We start from the raw sequence: 24964 nt of genomic DNA on the forward strand, positions 1-24964 counted from the left end.
TTAGCAAGACGTTTTCAGGATTCACGCATATTCTGAACAAGCACACTAGAATATGGTAATGAAAGGACAGGAAAATAACAGGTTTATTGGCTTTGGTCTTGTATCGTCACCCTGACTACTGTCAGGTAAGGAAGTGGCATTAATCAAAACGTAATTATGTAAGGTTACCAATGCGCAAATACGAAGCATATTAAAACTTCTTCACAATCTTAAATCTTCCCACATGCATTTCAAACACTTACTGATAAGTACGGCCCTTTCCCAATGTAACTGCTTTGTTTGAACACCAAAGATGGCTTGGATATTTATGAAACCACGATACTATTGTTCCCACTTTCTTTAGAACTACCAAATGTGCGCTTCCCATGTCAGCCCTAGTGGCCTAATGGCTAAGGCCACTGGCCTCCTAAGCCAGGGATAGTGGGTTCGAGTCCCATCTGGGGTGGGGTTTTGTTATAAAATCGAACATAATTGTGTTATGTTTTATTGGCATGTGATATTTTGTAGATCTTGTTATCTGCTAAGTCCGCTCACGCTAGCCACAACGTGCTTGAGTGCTGTGGCAGCAGCCATGAAGCAAGTCAGTTTTTCAGTTGAAATCAAGATCTACTTTGTTTTTTGTGTATGGGTGGTTTGAAAAGATCACTTAAATTGTTACGTATTTTGAAATAAAGATGTATTCATTATTATGAACGTTGACAGAAAGGATATTGTATTTACATTTCCACGTGTGCTTGCCTTGTATAAATCGATGGAGTTTCAACAAAGGCATTTGACTTCGGTTCATGTTAGCCTATACTGCCATCTGCAGCATTACCGCGGGTGTCTTTTACTTCTTTTGACAATAATATGGATCATTTCACAGTCCAATGTAAGAACATGTAGTCGTGGCCGAGTGGTTAAGGCGATGGACTAGAATCCATTGGGGTTTCCCCGCGCAGGTTCGAATCCTGCCGACTACGTAAGCTTTCTTTTTAATTGTATGTGTTCATTCCTAATACATGTTTAAAGATGAGGAATTTGAAATATTACTGGTTCTACTTCATATCGCACCGGTTCATTTTGTTAAAGAATGTTCATTTTGGCACCATTCCAAATGCTGTGGTTTCTTTAAAGAAGAAAAGTCATGGCCCGTACGGGGATCGAACCCGCGACCTTGGCGTTATTAGCACCACGCTCTAACCAACTGAGCTAACCGGCCACACACATGGAGCGCGTTAATAAAACCCGAGAAAAACAAGGCCTGGTGGACATTATGATTACCAAGATGTTATGTTAAACTCAACAATAACACATTCAAAGTATTGGAAAGGCATAATTAGAGGTCTCATCTTTATGAGGCAGTTTAGCAGTGTGAAGAAAGTGGCGAGGTGCGGGCTTGCGGTGACTTTCTCTCATTTAAAAAGCTGTGATTTGAATACTAAAAAGAAAAACATGTAAAATTACCAGCATTCGGTGGACGTTTTAGAAATAAATTAACAAGAACTGTTGTCAGAAGTGGGGTTCGAGCCCACGCCTCCATGGAGACTGCGACCTGACCACAGCGCCTTAGACCGCTCGGCCATCCTGACTTACACCGACGACTTTGCACAACGCTGCAGCACACTGCTGAACCTCCCATGTCTGACGCTGCAGTAAATCACCTGGCGTGTGCGTGTACTTGTTCTTTTTCTGTTTATATTAAGGAGGGCGACAGGTTTTGTCGCATTTTGTATGGAATCACAAGGACACTCCTCTTACTGAAAGAAAATATACTGCAAACAGAGCGATCGCTTCACGGTTTGAATCAAAATCAGAACAGTCTGTTAGCAAATGAACTTCATCAAAAAACCACAAAGGCATTACATAAATGTTACAGATATATTTCGTAGACAGAACAGTTGTAACATATTTGAGTACATTTCTAAACAATCTGCTAATAACAGACATAATCTCAAAGCGCTATAATTTATTTTCAGATCTTATGAAAGACAAGTATGGTTGCGCATTATATCACAGAAAACAGGATAATCCTAGCGCTTCATTTAATCCCTCGGGTTGTACCATATGGAGATAGAAGATCCATTTGGATTCACATTGTAATAGTTTTTGATCGAGATTATCACGTCCTCGAGCTTGAAATATTTTTTGTATGCTGCGGTATTTCAGATCTGAAATGGAATGTTTGGCATCTACGAAATGTCTAGCTAGTGGTGAATGGATATCTTTTCTCCTATTGAACTTTTATGCTTGCTCATCAATGCGCAATCGTCACTGTCTAGTAGTTTTACCAACATATTGCAAATGGCAAGGACAAAAAAAACAAATAAATGACATGCGTTGAAGCACAGGTCATCACTTGTAAGACACTGTACTCTTTTTTCGTTGTATGGCTTGTAAAACGCAAACGCATTATCACAGGCGGCACAATTACGACATGGAAAATAATCCAGTAGATTTTGTCCAGTACACCTAGATCTCTCGAACATGTCAATGAGTCAGCCCTTAATAAACACTGTCCGTGTTCATTTCTGTGTATATGACATTGTCTATAACCAATATCTGTTATGTAAGCGTATTGGTATGAAACCAATCGCAATTAATGCGATCCGTGTTTTCAGTCAGTTTGATAGTTTTAATCAATCATCGAAAAAGCAGCAGTGCTTTGCAACTGTAGTTCATCTTTCTTACGTTTTGTAAGACACCCACTCAGAACGTGTCCGCTTCCTCCAGCCCCTAAGGAACACTGGAGCGGTCATCAATAACAGCGAGCAGTTGGTCAAAAACAACACTCGCTGTCTTCTTCACGCTCAAAAACGAACACTCTCACTCTTCCTCGTGGGGTAGCGAGCCCAAACACTTTCAAAACGCATTTCGCTAGCAAATCACTATAGAAATGATCCCTGAAAGTATTGTTTTATGGGCAAGTGGCCGACCGTCTCCCTCCAACTCTGAGTGGCACCGGTAGCTGTGCCGGTGACAAATAAACAGGAGCACTTTCATATAATGCAATTGCTGTAGCCCAGTGAGTTGTTACAATAACATTTCAAACTCATTCCAGACTGCAGGCGGTTAAAAGCTTAATTGGGTTCAATTTTTTGGTATGATTTAAAAAGTACGAGCCAGTTGCCTCATTTGCATTGCCTGCCTTCCTCCTTTGCACTGTGACGTCTATCAAATGTGTGCTTAAAATCTGATGAATACGATTCCCATTTGAACCGTAAATATTTTAATTATACGCATACAGTGTTCTGTTGGGCTCCGAGGGTGTTATCTAATAAAACAACGTAATCGGTGAGCGCGTTCGGCTTAACCAAAACGTTGCTGTTTCAAGCCCACGCAGGGACGAGGCATTCTTTTTGTCAATCGCCTTTCTGTCAAGCCAGTAAACCTGTATATAATAAGAAACATTCAACAGCTCGGAAACACCATAATAGAATCCAATGCGTTTACAAATGTGTTTTGAAACTGTTCATTTTTCACCCAAATGCGGTTCTCAAAAATTGTTTTGCCTACATTTTTTCTATTGCTATTATTATTTTTTTTCCAGAGTAAGACGAAAAAGCAAACATCCATGAAATAGGTAAACACTGCTACAGCGCTTGAACTGTCTCAACAAACGTTCAGCTCTAAAAACGTGTACATTGAAAGTCTATTAACATCTTTAACACAATCATGTGTGTTCCAATAGCGGCTATTCCACATGGTGATCAATAAAGTGAATGCTGGCTTTGTTCACATATTAGCAAGACGTTTTCAGGATTCACGCATATTCTGAACAAGCACACTAGAATATGGTAATGAAAGGACAGGAAAATAACAGGTTTATTGGCTTTGGTCTTGTATCGTCACCCTGACTACTGTCAGGTAAGGAAGTGGCATTAATCAAAACGTAATTATGTAAGGTTACCAATGCGCAAATACGAGCATATTAAAACTTCTTCACAATCTTAAATCTTCCCACATGCATTTCAAACACTTACTGATAAGTACGGCCCTTTCCCAATGTAACTGCTTTGTTTGAACACCAAAGATGGCTTGGATATTTATGAAACCACGATACTATTGTTCCCACTTTCTTAGAACTACCAAATGTGCGCTTCCCATGTCAGCCCTAGTGGCCTAATGGCTAAGGCCACTGGCCTCCTAAGCCAGGGATAGTGGGTTCGAGTCCCATCTGGGGTGGGGTTTTGTTATAAAATCGAACATAATTGTGTTATGTTTTATTGGCATGTGATATTTTGTAGATCTTGTTATCTGCTAAGTCCGCTCACGCTAGCCACAACGTGCTTGAGTGCTGTGGCAGCAGCCATGAAGCAAGTCAGTTTTTCAGTTGAAATCAAGATCTACTTTGTTTTTTGTGTATGGGTGGTTTGAAAAAGATCACTTAAATTGTTACGTATTTTGAAATAAAGATGTATTCATTATTATGAACGTTGACAGAAAGGATATTGTATTTACATTTCCCACGTGTGCTTGCCTTGTATAAATCGATGGAGTTTCAACAAAGGCATTTGACTTCGGTTCATGTTAGCCTATACTGCCATCTGCAGCATTACCGCGGGTGTCTTTTACTTCTTTTGACAATAATATGGATCATTTCACAGTCCAATGTAAGAACATGTAGTCGTGGCCGAGTGGTTAAGGCGATGGACTAGAAATCCATTGGGGTTTCCCCGCGCAGGTTCGAATCCTGCCGACTACGTAAGCTTTCTTTTTATTGTATGTGTTCATTCCTAATACATGTTTAAAGATGAGGAATCTGAAATATTACTGGTTCTACTTCATATCGCACCGGTTCATTTAGTTAAAGAATGTTCATTTTGGCACCATTCCAAATGCTGTGGTTTCTTTAAAGAAGAAAAGTCATGGCCCGTACGGGGATCGAACCCGCGACCTTGGCGTTATTAGCACCACGCTCTAACCAACTGAGCTAACCGGCCACACACATGGAGCGCGTTAATAAAACCCGAGAAAAACAAGGCCTGCGGACATTATGATTACCAAGATGTTATGTTAAACTCAACAATAACACATTCAAAGTATTGGAAAGGCATAATTAGAGGTCTCATCTTTATGAGGCAGTTTAGCAGTGTGAAGAAAGTGGCGAGGTGCGGGCTTGCGGTGACTTTCTCTCATTTAAAAAGCTGTGATTTGAATACTAAAAAGAAAAACATGTAAAATTACCAAGCATTCGGTGGACGTTTTAGAAATAAATTAACAAGAACTGTTGTCAGAAGTGGGGTTCGAGCCCACGCCTCCATGGAGACTGCGACCTGACCACAGCGCCTTAGACCGCTCGGCCATCCTGACTTACACCGACGACTTTGCACAACGCTGCAGCACACTGCTGAACCTCCCATGTCTGACGCTGCAGTAAATCACCTGGCGTGTGCGTGTACTTGTTCTTTTTCTGTTTATATTAAGGAGGGCGACAGGTTTTTGTCGCATTTTGTATGGAATCACAAGGACACTCCTCTTACTGAAAGAAAATATACTGCAAACAGAGCGATCGCTTCACGGTTTGAATCAAAATCAGAACAGTCTGTTAGCAAATGAACTTCATCAAAAAACCACAAAGGCATTACATAAATGTTACAGATATATTTCGTAGACAGAACAGTTGTAACATATTTGAGTACATTTCTAAACAATCTGCTAATAACAGACATAATCTCAAAGCGCTATAATTTATTTTCAGATCTTATGAAAGACAAGTATGGTTGCGCATTATATCACAGAAAACAGGATAATCCTAGCGCTTCATTTAATCCCTCGGGTTGTACCATATGGAGATAGAAGATCCATTTGGATTCACATTGTAATAGTTTTTGATCGAGATTATCACGTCCTCGAGCTTGAAATATTTTTTGTATGCTGCGGTATTTCAGATCTGAAATGGAATGTTTGGCATCTACGAAATGTCTAGCTAGTGGTGAATGGATATCTTTTCTCCTAATTGAACTTTTATGCTTGCTCATCAATGCGCAATCGTCACTGTCTAGTAGTTTTACCAACATATTGCAAATGGCAAGGACAAAAAAACAAATAAATGACATGCGTTGAAGCACAGGTCATCACTTGTAAGACACTGTACTCTTTTTTCGTTGTATGGCTTGTAAAACGCAAACGCATTATCACAGGCGGCACAATTACGACATGGAAAATAATCCAGTAGATTTGTCCAGTACACCTAGATCTCTCGAACATGTCAATGAGTCAGCCCTTAATAAACACTGTCCGTGTTCATTTCTGTGTATATGACATTGTCTATAACCAATATCTGTTATGTAAGCGTATTGGTATGAAACCAATCGCAATTAATGCGATCCGTGTTTTCAGTCAGTTTGATAGTTTTAATCAATCATCGAAAAAGCAGCAGTGCTTTGCAACTGTAGTTCATCTTTCTTACGTTTTGGTAAGACACCCACTCAGAACGTGTCCGCTTCCTCCAGCCCCCTAAGGAACACTGGAGCGGTCATCAATAACAGCGAGCAGTTGGTCAAAAACAACACTCGCTGTCTTCTTCACGCTCAAAAACGAACACTCTCACTCTTCCTCGTGGGTAGCGAGCCCAAACACTTTCAAAACGCATTTCGCTAGCAAATCACTATAGAAATGATCCCTGAAAGTATTGTTTTATGGGCAAGTGGCCGACCGTCTCCCTCCAACTCTGAGTGGCACCGGTAGCTGTGCCGGTGACAAATAAACAGGAGCACTTTCATATAATGCAATTGCTGTAGCCCAGTGAGTTGTTACAATAACATTTCAAACTCATTCCAGACTGCAGGCGGTTAAAAGCTTAATTGGGTTCAATTTTTTGGTATGATTTAAAAAGTACGAGCCAGTTGCCTCATTTGCATTGCCTGCCTTCCTCCTTTGCACTGTGACGTCTATCAAACGTGTGCTTAAAATCTGATGAATACGATTCCCATTTGAACCGTAAATATTTTAATTATACGCATACAGTGTTCTGTTGGGCTCCGAGGGTGTTATCTAATAAAACAACGTAATCGGTGAGCGCGTTCGGCTTAACCAAAACGTTGCTGTTTCAAGCCCACGCAGGGACGAGGCATTCTTTTTGTCAATCGCCTTTCTGTCAAGCCAGTAAACCTGTATATAATAAGAAACATTCAACAGCTCGGAAACACCATAATAGAATCCAATGCGTTTACAAATGTGTTTTGAAACTGTTCATTTTTCACCCAAATGCGGTTCTCAAAATTGTTTTGCCTACATTTTTCTATTGCTATTATTATTTTTTCCAGAGTAAGACGAAAAAGCAAACATCCATGAAATAGGTAAACACTGCTACAGCGTTTGAACTGTCTCAACAAACGTTCAGCTCTAAAACGTGTACATTGAAAGTCTATTAACATCTTTAACACAATCATGTGTGTTCCAATAGCGGCTATTCCACATGGTGATCAATAAAGTGAATGCTGGCTTTGTTCACATATTAGCAAGACGTTTTCAGGATTCACGCATATTCTGAACAAGCACACTAGAATATGGTAATGAAAGGACAGGAAAATAACAGGTTTATTGGCTTTGGTCTTGTATCGTCACCCTGACTACTGTCAGGTAAGGAAGTGGCATTAATCAAAACGTAATTATGTAAGGTTACCAATGCGCAAATACGAAGCATATTAAAACTTCTTCACAATCTTAAATCTTCCCACATGCATTTCAAACACTTACTGATAAGTACGGCCCTTTCCCAATGTAACTGCTTTGTTTGAACACCAAAGATGGCTTGGATATTTATGAAACCACGATACTATTGTTCCCACTTTCTTTAGAACTACCAAATGTGCGCTTCCCATGTCAGCCCTAGTGGCCTAATGGCTAAGGCCACTGGCCTCCTAAGCCAGGGATAGTGGGTTCGAGTCCCATCTGGGTGGGGTTTTGTTATAAAATCGAACATAATTGTGTTATGTTTTATTGGCATGTGATATTTTGTAGATCTTGTTATCTGCTAAGTCCGCTCACGCTAGCCACAACGTGCTTGAGTGCTGTGGCAGCAGCCATGAAGCAAGTCAGTTTTTCAGTTGAAATCAAGATCTACTTTGTTTTTTGTGTATGGGTGGTTTGAAAAGATCACTTAAATTGTTACGTATTTTGAAATAAAGATGTATTCATTATTATGAACGTTGACAGAAAGGATATTGTATTTACATTTCCCACGTGTGCTTGCCTTGTATAAATCGATGGAGTTTCAACAAAGGCATTTGACTTCGGTTCATGTTAGCCTATACTGCCATCTGCAGCATTACCGCGGGTGTCTTTTACTTCTTTTGACAATAATATGGATCATTTCACAGTCCAATGTAAGAACATGTAGTCGTGGCCGAGTGGTTAAGGCGATGGACTAGAAATCCATTGGGGTTTCCCCGCGCAGGTTCGAATCCTGCCGACTACGTAAGCTTTCTTTTTAATTGTATGTGTTCATTCCTAATACATGTTTAAAGATGAGGAATTTGAAATATTACTGGTTCTACTTCATATCGCACCGGTTCATTTTGTTAAAGAATGTTCATTTTGGCACCATTCCAAATGCTGTGGTTTCTTTAAAGAAGAAAAGTCATGGCCCGTACGGGGATCGAACCCGCGACCTTGGCGTTATTAGCACCACGCTCTAACCAACTGAGCTAACCGGCCACACACATGGAGCGCGTTAATAAAACCCGAGAAAAACAAGGCCTGTGGACATTATGATTACCAAGATGTTATGTTAAACTCAACAATAACACATTCAAAGTATTGGAAAGGCATAATTAGAGGTCTCATCTTTATGAGGCAGTTTAGCAGTGTGAAGAAAGTGGCGAGGTGCGGGCTTGCGGTGACTTTCTCTCATTTAAAAAGCTGTGATTTGAATACTAAAAAGAAAAACATGTAAAATTACCAAGCATTCGGTGGACGTTTTAGAAATAAATTAACAAGAACTGTTGTCAGAAGTGGGGTTCGAGCCCACGCCTCCATGGAGACTGCGACCTGACCACAGCGCCTTAGACCGCTCGGCCATCCTGACTTACACCGACGACTTTGCACAACGCTGCAGCACACTGCTGAACCTCCCATGTCTGACGCTGCAGTAAATCACCTGGCGTGTGCGTGTACTTGTTCTTTTTCTGTTTATATTAAGGAGGGCGACAGGTTTTGTCGCATTTTGTATGGAATCACAAGGACACTCCTCTTACTGAAAGAAAATATACTGCAAACAGAGCGATCGCTTCACGGTTTGAATCAAAATCAGAACAGTCTGTTAGCAAATGAACTTCATCAAAAAACCACAAAGGCATTACATAAATGTTACAGATATATTTCGTAGACAGAACAGTTGTAACATATTTGAGTACATTTCTAAACAATCTGCTAATAACAGACATAATCTCAAAGCGCTATAATTTATTTTCAGATCTTATGAAAGACAAGTATGGTTGCGCATTATATCACAGAAAACAGGATAATCCTAGCGCTTCATTTAATCCCTCGGGTTGTACCATATGGAGATAGAAGATCCATTTGGATTCACATTGTAATAGTTTTTGATCGAGATTATCACGTCCTCGAGCTTGAAATATTTTTTGTATGCTGCGGTATTTCAGATCTGAAATGGAATGTTTGGCATCTACGAAATGTCTAGCTAGTGGTGAATGGATATCTTTTCTCCTAATTGAACTTTTATGCTTGCTCATCAATGCGCAATCGTCACTGTCTAGTAGTTTTACCAACATATTGCAAATGGCAAGGACAAAAAAACAAATAAATGACATGCGTTGAAGCACAGGTCATCACTTGTAAGACACTGTACTCTTTTTTCGTTGTATGGCTTGTAAAACGCAAACGCATTATCACAGGCGGCACAATTACGACATGGAAAATAATCCAGTAGATTTGTCCAGTACACCTAGATCTCTCGAACATGTCAATGAGTCAGCCCTTAATAAACACTGTCCGTGTTCATTTCTGTGTATATGACATTGTCTATAACCAATATCTGTTATGTAAGCGTATTGGTATGAAACCAATCGCAATTAATGCGATCCGTGTTTTCAGTCAGTTTGATAGTTTTAATCAATCATCGAAAAAGCAGCAGTGCTTTGCAACTGTAGTTCATCTTTCTTACGTTTTGGTAAGACACCCACTCAGAACGTGTCCGCTTCCTCCAGCCCCCTAAGGAACACTGGAGCGGTCATCAATAACAGCGAGCAGTTGGTCAAAAACAACACTCGCTGTCTTCTTCACGCTCAAAAACGAACACTCTCACTCTTCCTCGTGGGTAGCGAGCCCAAACACTTTCAAAACGCATTTCGCTAGCAAATCACTATAGAAATGATCCCTGAAAGTATTGTTTTATGGGCAAGTGGCCGACCGTCTCCCTCCAACTCTGAGTGGCACCGGTAGCTGTGCCGGTGACAAATAAACAGGAGCACTTTCATATAATGCAATTGCTGTAGCCCAGTGAGTTGTTACAATAACATTTCAAACTCATTCCAGACTGCAGGCGGTTAAAAGCTTAATTGGGTTCAATTTTTTGGTATGATTTAAAAAGTACGAGCCAGTTGCCTCATTTGCATTGCCTGCCTTCCTCCTTTGCACTGTGACGTCTATCAAATGTGTGCTTAAAATCTGATGAATACGATTCCCATTTGAACCGTAAATATTTTAATTATACGCATACAGTGTTCTGTTGGGCTCCGAGGGTGTTATCTAATAAAACAACGTAATCGGTGAGCGCGTTCGGCTTAACCAAAACGTTGCTGTTTCAAGCCCACGCAGGGACGAGGCATTCTTTTTGTCAATCGCCTTTCTGTCAAGCCAGTAAACCTGTATATAATAAGAAACATTCAACAGCTCGGAAACACCATAATAGAATCCAATGCGTTTACAAATGTGTTTTGAAACTGTTCATTTTTCACCCAAATGCGGTTCTCAAAAATTGTTTTGCCTACATTTTTCTATTGCTATTATTATTTTTTCCAGAGTAAGACGAAAAAGCAAACATCCATGAAATAGGTAAACACTGCTACAGCGCTTGAACTGTCTCAACAAACGTTCAGCTCTAAAACGTGTACATTGAAAGTCTATTAACATCTTTAACACAATCATGTGTGTTCCAATAGCGGCTATTCCACATGGTGATCAATAAAGTGAATGCTGGCTTTGTTCACATATTAGCAAGACGTTTTCAGGATTCACGCATATTCTGAACAAGCACACTAGAATATGGTAATGAAAGGACAGGAAAATAACAGGTTTATTGGCTTTGGTCTTGTATCGTCACCCTGACTACTGTCAGGTAAGGAAGTGGCATTAATCAAAACGTAATTATGTAAGGTTACCAATGCGCAAATACGAAGCATATTAAAACTTCTTCACAATCTTAAATCTTCCCACATGCATTTCAAACACTTACTGATAAGTACGGCCCTTTCCCAATGTAACTGCTTTGTTTGAACACCAAAGATGGCTTGGATATTTATGAAACCACGATACTATTGTTCCCACTTTCTTTAGAACTACCAAATGTGCGCTTCCCATGTCAGCCCTAGTGGCCTAATGGCTAAGGCCACTGGCCTCCTAAGCCAGGGATAGTGGGTTCGAGTCCCATCTGGGGTGGGGTTTTGTTATAAAATCGAACATAATTGTGTTATGTTTTATTGGCATGTGATATTTTGTAGATCTTGTTATCTGCTAAGTCCGCTCACGCTAGCCACAACGTGCTTGAGTGCTGTGGCAGCAGCCATGAAGCAAGTCAGTTTTTCAGTTGAAATCAAGATCTACTTTGTTTTTTGTGTATGGGTGGTTTGAAAAGATCACTTAAATTGTTACGTATTTTGAAATAAAGATGTATTCATTATTATGAACGTTGACAGAAAGGATATTGTATTTACATTTCCCACGTGTGCTTGCCTTGTATAAATCGATGGAGTTTCAACAAAGGCATTTGACTTCGGTTCATGTTAGCCTATACTGCCATCTGCAGCATTACCGCGGGTGTCTTTTACTTCTTTTGACAATAATATGGATCATTTCACAGTCCAATGTAAGAACATGTAGTCGTGGCCGAGTGGTTAAGGCGATGGACTAGAAATCCATTGGGGTTTCCCCGCGCAGGTTCGAATCCTGCCGACTACGTAAGCTTTCTTTTTAATTGTATGTGTTCATTCCTAATACATGTTTAAAGATGAGGAATTTGAAATATTACTGGTTCTACTTCATATCGCACCGGTTCATTTTGTTAAAGAATGTTCATTTTGGCACCATTCCAAATGCTGTGGTTTCTTTAAAGAAGAAAAGTCATGGCCCGTACGGGGATCGAACCCGCGACCTTGGCGTTATTAGCACCACGCTCTAACCAACTGAGCTAACCGGCCACACACATGGAGCGCGTTAATAAAACCCGAGAAAAACAAGGCCTGCGGACATTATGATTACCAAGATGTTATGTTAAACTCAACAATAACACATTCAAAGTATTGGAAAGGCATAATTAGAGGTCTCATCTTTATGAGGCAGTTTAGCAGTGTGAAGAAAGTGGCGAGGTGCGGGCTTGCGGTGACTTTCTCTCATTTAAAAAGCTGTGATTTGAATACTAAAAAGAAAAACATGTAAAATTACCAAGCATTCGGTGGACGTTTTAGAAATAAATTAACAAGAACTGTTGTCAGAAGTGGGGTTCGAGCCCACGCCTCCATGGAGACTGCGACCTGACCACAGCGCCTTAGACCGCTCGGCCATCCTGACTTACACCGACGACTTTGCACAACGCTGCAGCACACTGCTGAACCTCCCATGTCTGACGCTGCAGTAAATCACCTGGCGTGTGCGTGTACTTGTTCTTTTTCTGTTTATATTAAGGAGGGCGACAGGTTTTGTCGCATTTTGTATGGAATCACAAGGACACTCCTCTTACTGAAAGAAAATATACTGCAAACAGAGCGATCGCTTCACGGTTTGAATCAAAATCAGAACAGTCTGTTAGCAAATGAACTTCATCAAAAAACCACAAAGGCATTACATAAATGTTACAGATATATTTCGTAGACAGAACAGTTGTAACATATTTGAGTACATTTCTAAACAATCTGCTAATAACAGACATAATCTCAAAGCGCTATAATTTATTTTCAGATCTTATGAAAGACAAGTATGGTTGCGCATTATATCACAGAAAACAGGATAATCCTAGCGCTTCATTTAATCCCTCGGGTTGTACCATATGGAGATAGAAGATCCATTTGGATTCACATTGTAATAGTTTTTGATCGAGATTATCACGTCCTCGAGCTTGAAATATTTTTTGTATGCTGCGGTATTTCAGATCTGAAATGGAATGTTTGGCATCTACGAAATGTCTAGCTAGTGGTGAATGGATATCTTTTCTCCTAATTGAACTTTTATGCTTGCTCATCAATGCGCAATCGTCACTGTCTAGTAGTTTTACCAACATATTGCAAATGGCAAGGACAAAAAAACAAATAAATGACATGCGTTGAAGCACAGGTCATCACTTGTAAGACACTGTACTCTTTTTTCGTTGTATGGCTTGTAAAACGCAAACGCATTATCACAGGCGGCACAATTACGACATGGAAAATAATCCAGTAGATTTGTCCAGTACACCTAGATCTCTCGAACATGTCAATGAGTCAGCCCTTAATAAACACTGTCCGTGTTCATTTCTGTGTATATGACATTGTCTATAACCAATATCTGTTATGTAAGCGTATTGGTATGAAACCAATCGCAATTAATGCGATCCGTGTTTTCAGTCAGTTTGATAGTTTTAATCAATCATCGAAAAAGCAGCAGTGCTTTGCAACTGTAGTTCATCTTTCTTACGTTTTGGTAAGACACCCACTCAGAACGTGTCCGCTTCCTCCAGCCCCCTAAGGAACACTGGAGCGGTCATCAATAACAGCGAGCAGTTGGTCAAAAACAACACTCGCTGTCTTCTTCACGCTCAAAAACGAACACTCTCACTCTTCCTCGTGGGTAGCGAGCCCAAACACTTTCAAAACGCATTTCGCTAGCAAATCACTATAGAAATGATCCCTGAAAGTATTGTTTTATGGGCAAGTGGCCGACCGTCTCCCTCCAACTCTGAGTGGCACCGGTAGCTGTGCCGGTGACAAATAAACAGGAGCACTTTCATATAATGCAATTGCTGTAGCCCAGTGAGTTGTTACAATAACATTTCAAACTCATTCCAGACTGCAGGCGGTTAAAAGCTTAATTGGGTTCAATTTTTTGGTATGATTTAAAAAGTACGAGCCAGTTGCCTCATTTGCATTGCCTGCCTTCCTCCTTTGCACTGTGACGTCTATCAAATGTGTGCTTAAAATCTGATGAATACGATTCCCATTTGAACCGTAAATATTTTAATTATACGCATACAGTGTTCTGTTGGGCTCCGAGGGTGTTATCTAATAAAACAACGTAATCGGTGAGCGCGTTCGGCTTAACCAAAACGTTGCTGTTTCAAGCCCACGCAGGGACGAGGCATTCTTTTTGTCAATCGCCTTTCTGTCAAGCCAGTAAACCTGTATATAATAAGAAACATTCAACAGCTCGGAAACACCATAATAGAATCCAATGCGTTTACAAATGTGTTTTGAAACTGTTCATTTTTCACCCAAATGCGGTTCTCAAAAATTGTTTTGCCTACATTTTTCTATTGCTATTATTATTTTTTCCAGAGTAAGACGAAAAAGCAAACATCCATGAAATAGGTAAACACTGCTACAGCGCTTGAACTGTCTCAACAAACGTTCAGCTCTAAAACGTGTACATTGAAAGTCTATTAACATCTTTAACACAATCATGTGTGTTCCAATAGCGGCTATTCCACATGGTGATCAATAAAGTGAATGCTGGCTTTGTTCACATATTAGCAAGACGTTTTCAGGATTCACGCATATTCTGAACAAGCACACTAGAATATGGTAATGAAAGGACAGGAAAATAACAGGTTTATTGGCTTTGGTCTTGTATCGTCACCCTGACTACTGTCAGGTAAGGAAGTGGCATTAATCAAAACGTAATTATGTAAGGTTACCAATGCGCAAATACGAAGCATATTAAAACTTCTTCACAATCTTAAATCTTCCCACATGCATTTCAAACACTTACTGATAAGTACGGCCCTTTCCCAATGTAACTGCTTTGTTTGAACACCAAAGATGGCTTGGATATTTATGAAACCACGATACTATTGTTCCCACTTTCTTTAGAACTACCAAATGTGCGCTTCCCATGTCAGCCCTAGTGGCCTAATGGCTAAGGCCACTGGCCTCCTAAGCCAGGGATAGTGGGTTCGAGTCCCATCTGGGGTGGGGTTTTGTTATAAAATCGAACATAATTGTGTTATGTTTTATTGGCATGTGATATTTTGTAGATCTTGTTATCTGCTAAGTCCGCTCACGCTAGCCACAACGTGCTTGAGTGCTGTGGCAGCAGCCATGAAGCAAGTCAGTTTTTCAGTTGAAATCAAGATCTACTTTGTTTTTTGTGTATGGGTGGTTTGAAAAGATCACTTAAATTGTTACGTATTTTGAAATAAAGATGTATTCATTATTATGAACGTTGACAGAAAGGATATTGTATTTACATTTCCCACGTGTGCTTGCCTTGTATAAATCGATGGAGTTTCAACAAAGGCATTTGACTTCGGTTCATGTTAGCCTATACTGCCATCTGCAGCATTACCGCGGGTGTCTTTTACTTCTTTTGACAATAATATGGATCATTTCACAGTCCAATGTAAGAACATGTAGTCGTGGCCGAGTGGTTAAGGCGATGGACTAGAAATCCATTGGGGTTTCCCCGCGCAGGTTCGAATCCTGCCGACTACGTAAGCTTTCTTTTTAATTGTATGTGTTCATTCCTAATACATGTTTAAAGATGAGGAATTTGAAATATTACTGGTTCTACTTCATATCGCACCGGTTCATTTTGTTAAAGAATGTTCATTTTGGCACCATTCCAAATGCTGTGGTTTCTTTAAAGAAGAAAAGTCATGGCCCGTACGGGGATCGAACCCTCGACCTTGGCGTTATTAGCACCACGCTCTAACCAACTGAGCTAACCGGCCACACACATGGAGCGCGTTAATAAAACCCGAGAAAAACAAGGCCTGCGGACATTATGATTACCAAGATGTTATGTTAAACTCAACAATAACACATTCAAAGTATTGGAAAGGCATAATTAGAGGTCTCATCTTTATGAGGCAGTTTAGCAGTGTGAAGAAAGTGGCGAGGTGCGGGCTTGCGGTGACTTTCTCTCATTTAAAAAGCTGTGATTTGAATACTAAAAAGAAAAACATGTAAAATTACCAAGCATTCGGTGGACGTTTTAGAAATAAATTAACAAGAACTGTTGTCAGAAGTGGGGTTCGAGCCCACGCCTCCATGGAGACTGCGACCTGACCACAGCGCCTTAGACCGCTCGGCCATCCTGACTTACACCGACGACTTTGCACAACGCTGCAGCACACTGCTGAACCTCCCATGTCTGACGCTGCAGTAAATCACCTGGCGTGTGCGTGTACTTGTTCTTTTTCTGTTTATATTAAGGAGGGCGACAGGTTTTGTCGCATTTTGTATGGAATCACAAGGACACTCCTCTTACTGAAAGAAAATATACTGCAAACAGAGCGATCGCTTCACGGTTTGAATCAAAATCAGAACAGTCTGTTAGCAAATGAACTTCATCAAAAAACCACAAAGGCATTACATAAATGTTACAGATATATTTCGTAGACAGAACAGTTGTAACATATTTGAGTACATTTCTAAACAATCTGCTAATAACAGACATAATCTCAAAGCGCTATAATTTATTTTCAGATCTTATGAAAGACAAGTATGGTTGCGCATTATATCACAGAAAACAGGATAATCCTAGCGCTTCATTTAATCCCTCGGGTTGTACCATATGGAGATAGAAGATCCATTTGGATTCACATTGTAATAGTTTTTGATCGAGATTATCACGTCCTCGAGCTTGAAATATTTTTTGTATGCTGCGGTATTTCAGATCTGAAATGGAATGTTTGGCATCTACGAAATGTCTAGCTAGTGGTGAATGGATATCTTTTCTCCTAATTGAACTTTTATGCTTGCTCATCAATGCGCAATCGTCACTGTCTAGTAGTTTTACCAACATATTGCAAATGGCAAGGACAAAAAAACAAATAAATGACATGCGTTGAAGCACAGGTCATCACTTGTAAGACACTGTACTCTTTTTTCGTTGTATGGCTTGTAAAACGCAAACGCATTATCACAGGCGGCACAATTACGACATGGAAAATAATCCAGTAGATTTGTCCAGTACACCTAGATCTCTCGAACATGTCAATGAGTCAGCCCTTAATAAACACTGTCCGTGTTCATTTCTGTGTATATGACATTGTCTATAACCAATATCTGTTATGTAAGCGTATTGGTATGAAACCAATCGCAATTAATGCGATCCGTGTTTTCAGTCAGTTTGATAGTTTTAATCAATCATCGAAAAAGCAGCAGTGCTTTGCAACTGTAGTTCATCTTTCTTACGTTTTGGTAAGACACCCACTCAGAACGTGTCCGCTTCCTCCAGCCCCCTAAGGAACACTGGAGCGGTCATCAATAACAGCGAGCAGTTGGTCAAAAACAACACTCGCTGTCTTCTTCACGCTCAAAAACGAACACTCTCACTCTTCCTCGTGGGTAGCGAGCCCAAACACTTTCAAAACGCATTTCGCTAGCAAATCACTATAGAAATGATCCCTGAAAGTATTGTTTTATGGGCAAGTGGCCGACCGTCTCCCTCCAACTCTGAGTGGCACCGGTAGCTGTGCCGGTGACAAATAAACAGGAGCACTTTCATATAATGCAATTGCTGTAGCCCAGTGAGTTGTTACAATAACATTTCAAACTCATTCCAGACTGCAGGCGGTTAAAAGCTTAATTGGGTTCAATTTTTTGGTATGATTTAAAAAGTACGAGCCAGTTGCCTCATTTGCATTGCCTGCCTTCCTCCTTTGCACTGTGACGTCTATCAAATGTGTGCTTAAAATCTGATGAATACGATTCCCATTTGAACCGTAAATATTTTAATTATACGCATACAGTGTTCTGTTGGGCTCCGAGGGTGTTATCTAATAAAACAACGTAATCGGTGAGCGCGTTCGGCTTAACCAAAACGTTGCTGTTTCAAGCCCACGCAGGGACGAGGCATTCTTTTTGTCAATCGCCTTTCTGTCAAGCCAGTAAACCTGTATATAATAAGAAACATTCAACAGCTCGGAAACACCATAATAGAATCCAATGCGTTTACAAATGTGTTTTGAAACTGTTCATTTTTCACCCAAATGCGGTTCTCAAAAATTGTTTTGCCTACATTTTTCTATTGCTATTATTATTTTTTCCAGAGTAAGACGAAAAAGCAAACATCCATGAAATAGGTAAACACTGCTACAGCGCTTGAACTGTCTCAACAAACGTTCAGCTCTAAAACGTGTACATTGAAAGTCTATTAACATCTTTAACACAATCATGTGTGTTCCAATAGCGGCTATTCCACATGGTGATCAATAAAGTGAATGCTGGCTTTGTTCACATATTAGCAAGACGTTTTCAGGATTCACGCATATTCTGAACAAGCACACTAGAATATGGTAATGAAAGGACAGGAAAATAACAGGTTTATTGGCTTTGGTCTTGTATCGTCACCCTGACTACTGTCAGGTAAGGAAGTGGCATTAATCAAAACGTAATTATGTAAGGTTACCAATGCGCAAATACAAAGCATATTAAAACTTCTTCACAATCTTAAATCTTCCCACATGCATTTCAAACACTTACTGATAAGTACGGCCCTTTCCCAATGTAACTGCTTTGTTTGAACACCAAAGATGGCTTGGATATTTATGAAACCACGATACTATTGTTCCCACTTTCTTTAGAACTACCAAATGTGCGCTTCCCATGTCAGCCCTAGTGGCCTAATGGCTAAGGCCACTGGCCTCCTAAGCCAGGGATAGTGGGTTCGAGTCCCATCTGGGGTGGGGTTTTGTTATAAAATCGAACATAATTGTGTTATGTTTTATTGGCATGTGATATTTTGTAGATCTTGTTATCTGCTAAGTCCGCTCACGCTAGCCACAACGTGCTTGAGTGCTGTGGCAGCAGCCATGAAGCAAGTCAGTTTTTCAGTTGAAATCAAGATCTACTTTGTTTTTTGTGTATGGGTGGTTTGAAAAGATCACTTAAATTGTTACGTATTTTGAAATAAAGATGTATTCATTATTATGAACGTTGACAGAAAGGATATTGTATTTACATTTCCCACGTGTGCTTGCCTTGTATAAATCGATGGAGTTTCAACAAAGGCATTTGACTTCGGTTCATGTTAGCCTATACTGCCATCTGCAGCATTACCGCGGGTGTCTTTTACTTCTTTTGACAATAATATGGATCATTTCACAGTCCAATGTAAGAACATGTAGTCGTGGCCGAGTGGTTAAGGCGATGGACTAGAAATCCATTGGGGTTTCCCCGCGCAGGTTCGAATCCTGCCGACTACGTAAGCTTTCTTTTTAATTGTATGTGTTCATTCCTAATACATGTTTAAAGATGAGGAATTTGAAATATTACTGGTTCTACTTCATATCGCACCGGTTCATTTTGTTAAAGAATGTTCATTTTGGCACCATTCCAAATGCTGTGGTTTCTTTAAAGAAGAAAAGTCATGGCCCGTACGGGGATCGAACCCGCGACCTTGGCGTTATTAGCACCACGCTCTAACCAACTGAGCTAACCGGCCACACACATGGAGCGCGTTAATAAAACCCGAGAAAAACAAGGCCTGCGGACATTATGATTACCAAGATGTTATGTTAAACTCAACAATAACACATTCAAAGTATTGGAAAGGCATAATTAGAGGTCTCATCTTTATGAGGCAGTTTAGCAGTGTGAAGAAAGTGGCGAGGTGCGGGCTTGCGGTGACTTTCTCTCATTTAAAAAGCTGTGATTTGAATACTAAAAAGAAAAACATGTAAAATTACCAAGCATTCGGTGGACGTTTTAGAAATAAATTAACAAGAACTGTTGTCAGAAGTGGGGTTCGAGCCCACGCCTCCATGGAGACTGCGACCTGACCACAGCGCCTTAGACCGCTCGGCCATCCTGACTTACACCGACGACTTTGCACAACGCTGCAGCACACTGCTGAACCTCCCATGTCTGACGCTGCAGTAAATCACCTGGCGTGTGCGTGTACTTGTTCTTTTTCTGTTTATATTAAGGAGGGCGACAGGTTTTGTCGCATTTTGTATGGAATCACAAGGACACTCCTCTTACTGAAAGAAAATATACTGCAAACAGAGCGATCGCTTCACGGTTTGAATCAAAATCAGAACAGTCTGTTAGCAAATGAACTTCATCAAAAAACCACAAAGGCATTACATAAATGTTACAGATATATTTCGTAGACAGAACAGTTGTAACATATTTGAGTACATTTCTAAACAATCTGCTAATAACAGACATAATCTCAAAGCGCTATAATTTATTTTCAGATCTTATGAAAGACAAGTATGGTTGCGCATTATATCACAGAAAACAGGATAATCCTAGCGCTTCATTTAATCCCTCGGGTTGTACCATATGGAGATAGAAGATCCATTTGGATTCACATTGTAATAGTTTTTGATCGAGATTATCACGTCCTCGAGCTTGAAATATTTTTTGTATGCTGCGGTATTTCAGATCTGAAATGGAATGTTTGGCATCTACGAAATGTCTAGCTAGTGGTGAATGGATATCTTTTCTCCTAATTGAACTTTTATGCTTGCTCATCAATGCGCAATCGTCACTGTCTAGTAGTTTTACCAACATATTGCAAATGGCAAGGACAAAAAAACAAATAAATGACATGCGTTGAAGCACAGGTCATCACTTGTAAGACACTGTACTCTTTTTTCGTTGTATGGCTTGTAAAACGCAAACGCATTATCACAGGCGGCACAATTACGACATGGAAAATAATCCAGTAGATTTGTCCAGTACACCTAGATCTCTCGAACATGTCAATGAGTCAGCCCTTAATAAACACTGTCCGTGTTCATTTCTGTGTATATGACATTGTCTATAACCAATATCTGTTATGTAAGCGTATTGGTATGAAACCAATCGCAATTAATGCGATCCGTGTTTTCAGTCAGTTTGATAGTTTTAATCAATCATCGAAAAAGCAGCAGTGCTTTGCAACTGTAGTTCATCTTTCTTACGTTTTGGTAAGACACCCACTCAGAACGTGTCCGCTTCCTCCAGCCCCCTAAGGAACACTGGAGCGGTCATCAATAACAGCGAGCAGTTGGTCAAAAACAACACTCGCTGTCTTCTTCACGCTCAAAAACGAACACTCTCACTCTTCCTCGTGGGTAGCGAGCCCAAACACTTTCAAAACGCATTTCGCTAGCAAATCACTATAGAAATGATCCCTGAAAGTATTGTTTAATGGGCAAGTGGCCGACCGTCTCCCTCCAACTCTGAGTGGCACCGGTAGCTGTGCCGGTGACAAATAAACAGGAGCACTTTCATATAATGCAATTGCTGTAGCCCAGTGAGTTGTTACAATAACATTTCAAACTCATTCCAGACTGCAGGCGGTTAAAAGCTTAATTGGGTTCAATTTTTTGGTATGATTTAAAAAGTACGAGCCAGTTGCCTCATTTGCATTGCCTGCCTTCCTCCTTTGCACTGTGACGTCTATCAAATGTGTGCTTAAAATCTGATGAATACGATTCCCATTTGAACCGTAAATATTTTAATTATACGCATACAGTGTTCTGTTGGGCTCCGAGGGTGTTATCTAATAAAACAACGTAATCGGTGAGCGCGTTCGGCTTAACCAAAACGTTGCTGTTTCAAGCCCACGCAGGGACGAGGCATTCTTTTTGTCAATCGCCTTTCTGTCAAGCCAGTAAACCTGTATATAATAAGAAACATTCAACAGCTCGGAAACACCATAATAGAATCCAATGCGTTTACAAATGTGTTTTGAAACTGTTCATTTTTCACCCAAATGCGGTTCTCAAAAATTGTTTTGCCTACATTTTTCTATTGCTATTATTATTTTTTCCAGAGTAAGACGAAAAAGCAAACATCCATGAAATAGGTAAACACTGCTACAGCGCTTGAACTGTCTCAACAAACGTTCAGCTCTAAAACGTGTACATTGAAAGTCTATTAACATCTTTAACACAATCATGTGTGTTCCAATAGCGGCTATTCCACATGGTGATCAATAAAGTGAATGCTGGCTTTGTTCACATATTAGCAAGACGTTTTCAGGATTCACGCATATTCTGAACAAGCACACTAGAATATGGTAATGAAAGGACAGGAAAATAACAGGTTTATTGGCTTTGGTCTTGTATCGTCACCCTGACTACTGTCAGGTAAGGAAGTGGCATTAATCAAAACGTAATTATGTAAGGTTACCAATGCGCAAATACGAAGCATATTAAAACTTCTTCACAATCTTAAATCTTCCCACATGCATTTCAAACACTTACTGATAAGTACGGCCCTTTCCCAATGTAACTGCTTTGTTTGAACACCAAAGATGGCTTGGATATTTATGAAACCACGATACTATTGTTCCCACTTTCTTTAGAACTACCAAATGTGCGCTTCCCATGTCAGCCCTAGTGGCCTAATGGCTAAGGCCACTGGCCTCCTAAGCCAGGGATAGTGGGTTCGAGTCCCATCTGGGGTGGGGTTTTGTTATAAAATCGAACATAATTGTGTTATGTTTTATTGGCATGTGATATTTTGTAGATCTTGTTATCTGCTAAGTCCGCTCACGCTAGCCACAACGTGCTTGAGTGCTGTGGCAGCAGCCATGAAGCAAGTCAGTTTTTCAGTTGAAATCAAGATCTACTTTGTTTTTTGTGTATGGGTGGTTTGAAAAGATCACTTAAATTGTTACGTATTTTGAAATAAAGATGTATTCATTATTATGAACGTTGACAGAAAGGATATTGTATTTACATTTCCCACGTGTGCTTGCCTTGTATAAATCGATGGAGTTTCAACAAAGGCATTTGATTCGGTTCATGTTAGCCTATACTGCCATCTGCAGCATTACCGCGGGTGTCTTTTACTTCTTTTGACAATAATATGGATCATTTCACAGTCCAATGTAAGAACATGTAGTCGTGGCCGAGTGGTTAAGGCGATGGACTAGAAATCCATTGGGGTTTCCCCGCGCAGGTTCGAATCCTGCCGACTACGTAAGCTTTCTTTTTAATTGTATGTGTTCATTCCTAATACATGTTTAAAGATGAGGAATTTGAAATATTACTGGTTCTACTTCATATCGCACCGGTTCATTTTGTTAAAGAATGTTCATTTTGGCACCATTCCAAATGCTGTGGTTTCTTTAAAGAAGAAAAGTCATGGCCCGTACGGGGATCGAACCCGCGACCTTGGCGTTATTAGCACCACGCTCTAACCAACTGAGCTAACCGGCCACACACATGGAGCGCGTTAATAAAACCCGAGAAAAACAAGGCCTGCGGACATTATGATTACCAAGATGTTATGTTAAACTCAACAATAACACATTCAAAGTATTGGAAAGGCATAATTAGAGGTCTCATCTTTATGAGGCAGTTTAGCAGTGTGAAGAAAGTGGCGAGGTGCGGGCTTGCGGTGACTTTCTCTCATTTAAAAAGCTGTGATTTGAATACTAAAAAGAAAAACATGTAAAATTACCAAGCATTCGGTGGACGTTTTAGAAATAAATTAACAAGAAATGTTGTCAGAAGTGGGGTTCGAGCCCACGCCTCCATGGAGACTGCGACCTGACCACAGCGCCTTAGACCGCTCGGCCATCCTGACTTACACCGACGACTTTGCACAACGCTGCAGCACACTGCTGAACCTCCCATGTCTGACGCTGCAGTAAATCACCTGGCGTGTGCGTGTACTTGTTCTTTTTCTGTTTATATTAAGGAGGGCGACAGGTTTTGTCGCATTTTGTATGGAATCACAAGGACACTCCTCTTACTGAAAGAAAATATACTGCAAACAGAGCGATCGCTTCACGGTTTGAATCAAAATCAGAACAGTCTGTTAGCAAATGAACTTCATCAAAAAACCACAAAGGCATTACATAAATGTTACAGATATATTTCGTAGACAGAACAGTTGTAACATATTTGAGTACATTTCTAAACAATCTGCTAATAACAGACATAATCTCAAAGCGCTATAATTTATTTTCAGATCTTATGAAAGACAAGTATGGTTGCGCATTATATCACAGAAAACAGGATAATCCTAGCGCTTCATTTAATCCCTCGGGTTGTACCATATGGAGATAGAAGATCCATTTGGATTCACATTGTAATAGTTTTTGATCGAGATTATCACGTCCTCGAGCTTGAAATATTTTTTGTATGCTGCGGTATTTCAGATCTGAAATGGAATGTTTGGCATCTACGAAATGTCTAGCTAGTGGTGAATGGATATCTTTTCTCCTAATTGAACTTTTATGCTTGCTCATCAATGCGCAATCGTCACTGTCTAGTAGTTTTACCAACATATTGCAAATGGCAAGGACAAAAAAACAAATAAATGACATGCGTTGAAGCACAGGTCATCACTTGTAAGACACTGTACTCTTTTTTCGTTGTATGGCTTGTAAAACGCAAACGCATTATCACAGGCGGCACAATTACGACATGGAAAATAATCCAGTAGATTTGTCCAGTACACCTAGATCTCTCGAACATGTCAATGAGTCAGCCCTTAATAAACACTGTCCGTGTTCATTTCTGTGTATATGACATTGTCTATAACCAATATCTGTTATGTAAGCGTATTGGTATGAAACCAATCGCAATTAATGCGATCCGTGTTTTCAGTCAGTTTGATAGTTTTAATCAATCATCGAAAAAGCAGCAGTGCTTTGCAAC

At 40.1% G+C, this 24964-nt stretch overlaps 26 non-coding genes across 26 annotated transcripts; 6 read left to right on the top strand and 20 right to left on the bottom strand.

Moving 5' to 3' along the window:
• Positions 1-1127: 1127 nt before the first annotated feature.
• Positions 1128-1201, bottom strand: trnai-aau (transfer RNA isoleucine (anticodon AAU)). Its single transcript has one exon. It is a non-coding gene; the product is annotated as a tRNA-Ile (tRNA).
• A 288-nt stretch (positions 1202-1489) lies between these two features.
• Positions 1490-1571, bottom strand: trnal-cag (transfer RNA leucine (anticodon CAG)). Its single transcript has one exon. It is a non-coding gene; the product is annotated as a tRNA-Leu (tRNA).
• A 1112-nt stretch (positions 1572-2683) lies between these two features.
• Positions 2684-2898, bottom strand: LOC131702250 (small nucleolar RNA U3). The gene has a single exon (XR_009309404.1). It is a non-coding gene; the product is annotated as a small nucleolar RNA U3 (small nucleolar RNA).
• Positions 2899-4602: 1704 nt separating this feature from the next.
• trnas-aga (transfer RNA serine (anticodon AGA)) lies at positions 4603-4684 on the top strand. The gene has a single exon. It is a non-coding gene; the product is annotated as a tRNA-Ser (tRNA).
• A 164-nt stretch (positions 4685-4848) lies between these two features.
• Positions 4849-4922, bottom strand: trnai-aau (transfer RNA isoleucine (anticodon AAU)). The gene has a single exon. It is a non-coding gene; the product is annotated as a tRNA-Ile (tRNA).
• Positions 4923-5210: 288 nt separating this feature from the next.
• trnal-cag (transfer RNA leucine (anticodon CAG)) lies at positions 5211-5292 on the bottom strand. The gene has a single exon. It is a non-coding gene; the product is annotated as a tRNA-Leu (tRNA).
• Positions 5293-6405: 1113 nt separating this feature from the next.
• On the bottom strand, positions 6406-6620 carry LOC131702204 (small nucleolar RNA U3). The gene has a single exon (XR_009309358.1). It is a non-coding gene; the product is annotated as a small nucleolar RNA U3 (small nucleolar RNA).
• Positions 6621-8319: 1699 nt separating this feature from the next.
• Positions 8320-8401, top strand: trnas-aga (transfer RNA serine (anticodon AGA)). The gene has a single exon. It is a non-coding gene; the product is annotated as a tRNA-Ser (tRNA).
• Positions 8402-8566: 165 nt separating this feature from the next.
• trnai-aau (transfer RNA isoleucine (anticodon AAU)) lies at positions 8567-8640 on the bottom strand. The gene has a single exon. It is a non-coding gene; the product is annotated as a tRNA-Ile (tRNA).
• Positions 8641-8928: 288 nt separating this feature from the next.
• On the bottom strand, positions 8929-9010 carry trnal-cag (transfer RNA leucine (anticodon CAG)). Its single transcript has one exon. It is a non-coding gene; the product is annotated as a tRNA-Leu (tRNA).
• Positions 9011-10122: 1112 nt separating this feature from the next.
• Positions 10123-10337, bottom strand: LOC131702205 (small nucleolar RNA U3). Its single transcript, XR_009309359.1, has one exon. It is a non-coding gene; the product is annotated as a small nucleolar RNA U3 (small nucleolar RNA).
• A 1701-nt stretch (positions 10338-12038) lies between these two features.
• Positions 12039-12120, top strand: trnas-aga (transfer RNA serine (anticodon AGA)). The gene has a single exon. It is a non-coding gene; the product is annotated as a tRNA-Ser (tRNA).
• Positions 12121-12285: 165 nt separating this feature from the next.
• Positions 12286-12359, bottom strand: trnai-aau (transfer RNA isoleucine (anticodon AAU)). The gene has a single exon. It is a non-coding gene; the product is annotated as a tRNA-Ile (tRNA).
• Positions 12360-12647: 288 nt separating this feature from the next.
• Positions 12648-12729, bottom strand: trnal-cag (transfer RNA leucine (anticodon CAG)). Its single transcript has one exon. It is a non-coding gene; the product is annotated as a tRNA-Leu (tRNA).
• Positions 12730-13841: 1112 nt separating this feature from the next.
• LOC131702206 (small nucleolar RNA U3) lies at positions 13842-14056 on the bottom strand. The gene has a single exon (XR_009309360.1). It is a non-coding gene; the product is annotated as a small nucleolar RNA U3 (small nucleolar RNA).
• A 1701-nt stretch (positions 14057-15757) lies between these two features.
• Positions 15758-15839, top strand: trnas-aga (transfer RNA serine (anticodon AGA)). Its single transcript has one exon. It is a non-coding gene; the product is annotated as a tRNA-Ser (tRNA).
• Positions 15840-16004: 165 nt separating this feature from the next.
• On the bottom strand, positions 16005-16078 carry trnai-aau (transfer RNA isoleucine (anticodon AAU)). The gene has a single exon. It is a non-coding gene; the product is annotated as a tRNA-Ile (tRNA).
• A 288-nt stretch (positions 16079-16366) lies between these two features.
• trnal-cag (transfer RNA leucine (anticodon CAG)) lies at positions 16367-16448 on the bottom strand. Its single transcript has one exon. It is a non-coding gene; the product is annotated as a tRNA-Leu (tRNA).
• A 1112-nt stretch (positions 16449-17560) lies between these two features.
• LOC131702207 (small nucleolar RNA U3) lies at positions 17561-17775 on the bottom strand. Its single transcript, XR_009309361.1, has one exon. It is a non-coding gene; the product is annotated as a small nucleolar RNA U3 (small nucleolar RNA).
• Positions 17776-19476: 1701 nt separating this feature from the next.
• trnas-aga (transfer RNA serine (anticodon AGA)) lies at positions 19477-19558 on the top strand. The gene has a single exon. It is a non-coding gene; the product is annotated as a tRNA-Ser (tRNA).
• A 165-nt stretch (positions 19559-19723) lies between these two features.
• trnai-aau (transfer RNA isoleucine (anticodon AAU)) lies at positions 19724-19797 on the bottom strand. Its single transcript has one exon. It is a non-coding gene; the product is annotated as a tRNA-Ile (tRNA).
• A 288-nt stretch (positions 19798-20085) lies between these two features.
• Positions 20086-20167, bottom strand: trnal-cag (transfer RNA leucine (anticodon CAG)). The gene has a single exon. It is a non-coding gene; the product is annotated as a tRNA-Leu (tRNA).
• A 1112-nt stretch (positions 20168-21279) lies between these two features.
• On the bottom strand, positions 21280-21494 carry LOC131702278 (small nucleolar RNA U3). Its single transcript, XR_009309428.1, has one exon. It is a non-coding gene; the product is annotated as a small nucleolar RNA U3 (small nucleolar RNA).
• A 1700-nt stretch (positions 21495-23194) lies between these two features.
• On the top strand, positions 23195-23276 carry trnas-aga (transfer RNA serine (anticodon AGA)). The gene has a single exon. It is a non-coding gene; the product is annotated as a tRNA-Ser (tRNA).
• Positions 23277-23441: 165 nt separating this feature from the next.
• Positions 23442-23515, bottom strand: trnai-aau (transfer RNA isoleucine (anticodon AAU)). The gene has a single exon. It is a non-coding gene; the product is annotated as a tRNA-Ile (tRNA).
• A 288-nt stretch (positions 23516-23803) lies between these two features.
• Positions 23804-23885, bottom strand: trnal-cag (transfer RNA leucine (anticodon CAG)). The gene has a single exon. It is a non-coding gene; the product is annotated as a tRNA-Leu (tRNA).
• Between the last annotated feature and the right edge of the window lie 1079 nt (positions 23886-24964).

This window comes from Acipenser ruthenus, chromosome 29 (genome assembly GCF_902713425.1).
Source record: "Acipenser ruthenus chromosome 29, fAciRut3.2 maternal haplotype, whole genome shotgun sequence".
Classification (NCBI taxonomy): Eukaryota; Metazoa; Chordata; class Actinopteri; order Acipenseriformes; family Acipenseridae; genus Acipenser; species Acipenser ruthenus.